The sequence below is a fragment of the Hoplias malabaricus genome, chromosome 4 (genome assembly GCF_029633855.1).
Source record: "Hoplias malabaricus isolate fHopMal1 chromosome 4, fHopMal1.hap1, whole genome shotgun sequence".
NCBI classification, from domain to species: domain Eukaryota; kingdom Metazoa; phylum Chordata; class Actinopteri; order Characiformes; family Erythrinidae; genus Hoplias; species Hoplias malabaricus.
In genome coordinates, this window is record NC_089803.1 from 27,704,232 (window position 1) to 27,708,259 (window position 4,028).

Genomic DNA, 4,028 nt, shown 5'->3' on the forward strand with positions numbered 1-4,028 from the left:
CCAGTCTGGAATCCCTTAACTGTAAATTAAAATGCTGCAGTGTCAAAGAGGATTGTTATGCACACGTCAGTAGCTGATGTGCTTCTGCCATTTTTTTTAAAAACCTTTTTTTTTATTCCAGACCAGACTTGATATTTTATAAGTCTAAATAAATTAGAGTCAGATATGTGGTAAATCACATGGTCTGTTTCCCATGTCCAGAAGAGCCTCAGTAGGGATTTACCATATACCATTGGCAATGCAGTTTAACCAGTTAAACAATCAACTGAATTGATAATTGCATTTCCTCAGCATAAAAATATATAAATGATGAACCAAAACACTGAAACACATGAGTGATCAGACTCAGCAGTTTTCAAATGCAATGCCCACTCATGGCATCCACTTCTTAAGATGGTTCATACTGTAGATATCAGAGAGAAAGTTCGAGAGAATAGCTTTTTGATAAACACCTTGCAATATAGATACTACACCGTACATCTTCAATGCATATTTACATTGCATGGGTTGGTGAGGGGGTGAGGGGGGTGTCTAATGTGTGGACAATAAGTGGGCACAATGTTTAAAAACTCCACCAGAACTGCTGGGTCTGCAACGCCACCACCACATTAGTGTCACTTTAGTGCAGAGAATGAATTAGAATGCAGTGCTGTGTGTGATGTTAGTATGTAAAGACATATGACGTGGTACAAAAGACACCCAATCCCCAAATTAACCCCTCTGACTTTTGCCTTTTTGACAAACACCATATTCAGACTTTTCTTTCTGACTCATTAATCATACTCCTTACATAGAAATAATTCATAGCACAGCTTTAATGCAGATCATGACAAAACCCTTTGTCTATTTTGCATTTCTGCTACAGTAATAAAAAGCAGACAGTACAGAAAAAAACAACAATAGTTTATTTGTAACCTTATTTTGTGTATGAACTACAAACTCTGGTTTCTATAATCGATCTTCATCTTTTTTTTAAAGGTCATGAAAGTATGCTTACATGAAAATCAATTCTGTCATCTTTTACCACTTGTTTCTCTTTTTTTTTCATATTTTTAGAACAGGTTGGCACATGTAAAATTAAAATCCTTTTTTTTTTTTTTTTTTTGCTTTTTAGCTTTTTTGCTTTATTTTCAAAATGTCTTTTATAGAAATCTACCACTAGAACAGCATTCCTTCTCAGAGAAGAAGAAAAGAATTGTGTGGAACAGAGAGAAAATATTTTGCTTCTTCTTTGAAACAAAGCAAAGAAATGCTTACATAATGAGACAGAAGAAATAATAATAATTTAAAAAAAGGGCCATTGCACGAGAATTCACCATAGAGATTTTAGAAAGAACTAAAACAAAAAAGGAAATAAAAAAGGAAACAAAGCACAGTCATGGGACAAAGGGACAAAGACTGTTCAGATGATTGGGATTCTAAGACAAAGATCGAAGTATCCTCATCCACAAACATAACAGAAGTCAATGAAACACCGAACAATTATGTGGTTTACCACTGCACCTGAACTCAATGCATATTCAGGATCTTGTTATGTCATAATCGGTGTTTTTACACTCAGTGTGGCTGGAGTCTTTGAATATGAAATGAGGTGTAGAAGAGCATTACTTAAATTGAGAAACAGACTGTTTTTATGAAATACATGTTTCTTTTGTTAGCAAACTTTCTTTATTCACTAAAGCTTGGGGAGAAAATAATGTTTATCTAAGTGGCTTTTATGGTATTGTTTTGCTTCATGGTTTTATAGCTATAAATCAGCAGTAGTTTATTCCTGTTTTTAAAAATCCACTTGCCTGGGTTTTAATGACTGTGAGGACAATAAGCTAGAACCATGACATTTGAGATTGTCTGTATTGACCTGATGCACCAATGCTCCTGCCTTTTCATGGATTCTCTATGTGTATGTGCGTGTATCTGCAGAAATGCTTGTGTTACAAACACTTGTCTTTCTCTGAGGACTGATCAAAGCTATGATCAAAGCTTGTACATCGTTGCTGTGAAATACAATTTTGAGCCAAGATGTCCAGCTGGGATTCTGGATGTGATGGTACTGTAATTTCAGAAGGGTTATGATTATTGTTCCAATCTCCAGTTGAAAGCATCAAACAACTGTATTCTGTACATGCAATTAGGATGCTGTAACGAAACATGACATATCAGCATACTGCATGTGAACACTATAGGGCTTTCGGCACTGCCTTGGGGACAAAACCATGGACTTGGCAATGAAAGTGGCCCACTCTGTGCCATTGGATTCTGAATGCATTTATAGTTTCAGGCCAATGAACGTTTGTAATAATAATGATAATTATAATTAGTGATTTATAATTAGCTATTTCAAGGTGTACTCATTTTGGAAACAGTTGTTCAGATGTGTATGTACAGCTTGTATAACCTCCAGAGAAATATATGAAATGGAATGGGCCACTCTGGAGTAGCTGCACTGATGCTTTTACAGCTGAATGCCATCAAATTTCCAACATGTAGTGTAATTTTTTTCACAATAAATACAGAGAGGAAGGGCAAATGTCCTCTTAATACTTTTAATTTCAGAAAAGAAGATTATTGAAGCATTTGATTTTGAATTTAATTTGTAATCTTTTTTGTTTCCTTTTTTTTAAGAAGTAGTTTATAATAAGAACAGTCCAAACTGCTAAGCTTTCTGATATGAGTTAAAGCTGAAATTTGAGAAGTAATATAATAAAAAAATAAATAAATAAATAAAAATGGAGGAAGGAGTTCCCATAATCTATAAAGAGACACCTGGGGCATCTTTGGAAGCCTTGGATCTGAAGAGCACGAGCACTGCCCTCATATTTACGGCTCCTTTTTTCATGTTTCAGGCTTTGAAGGGCTCCCAGGATGTGGCTGTGTGAAGCTGTGTCCGCGGCAGACCCCGTGACACATTGATTAAAATGGAAATGGTGCCATGGATGGGACACAGGTGCAACTCCAACATCTGCTCGAGGCTGCTGCCACATAGCCCCCCCACCTCCAAGAGCCGGTCTCAAAGCCCCTGCCAGGCTTCCTATGGGCCAGGCCCACAACTGGCTTACTATGGGCTAAATGTTTTAAATGAAAAGCAGATAGACCACATGCTGGTTTGCAATTTGTTAAAGTGAGAGGGATGGTCTAGAAGCGGTCTGAGAGTGGGTGGTATCTGATCAAGGAGATTTGGCAAGAGAGAATGTCTGATGCAATTTTTATGGGCACTGACATCAGTGGAATTATGAAATCTGGAAATGTTCATAGATGACCCTCTATTATTTGTTATAGGAGCAATTCCCTTAACAACAAATAAACTGTAGTGCACTGTGAGACTTTGTCTGCCTTTAATTTTATAATCATTCTGAATTGCTCCAAGTTAAACTGAATTAAGCATAATGGGCTCTTAATGGTAATATTTTCCACAAATCTGCATCTTCTCACAATAAAGTGTAAAATTGCACCGCATAGATTGCTCAGGCATGAGTTCTTGACATTTTGCCTGTTTTTAAATGAGGACACATTTCCAGTTAGCCATTGCACCAGATCCAAGGATGGCAAAGTCACATCTGCACATCTGTGTCTAATGCAGTTGATTGGCAGACTTAATGTGGCATCATGTTATTATCAGATGAACCCATGATGAACCAAAGGGCTCAAGCCTCCAACATGATCAGCACTAAGGAAGCATTAAATCCTCTATAATTGCCATTTGGCCAGTTAAGATCTGGAGTTCTCTGGGGAGACGCCTCGTAAAATTACATACTAGGACATGTGGAATATTATGTGTGTTGAATGAGTGAAATGAAATACTGAAAGATTCTGAAGATTTACATAGAGTTTCAAAGCATAGTAAACCAACCGGCCTATCAACCATAAAAAAAATGTGTGTGTTTTATATATATATATATATATATATATATATATATATATATATATATATATATATATATATATATATATGATATGTGTATAAACATGGAGAAATAAATGCTGAAAAAAATAATTGCGGAATACTTTTTTTTTTCTTGAATTATCCACAG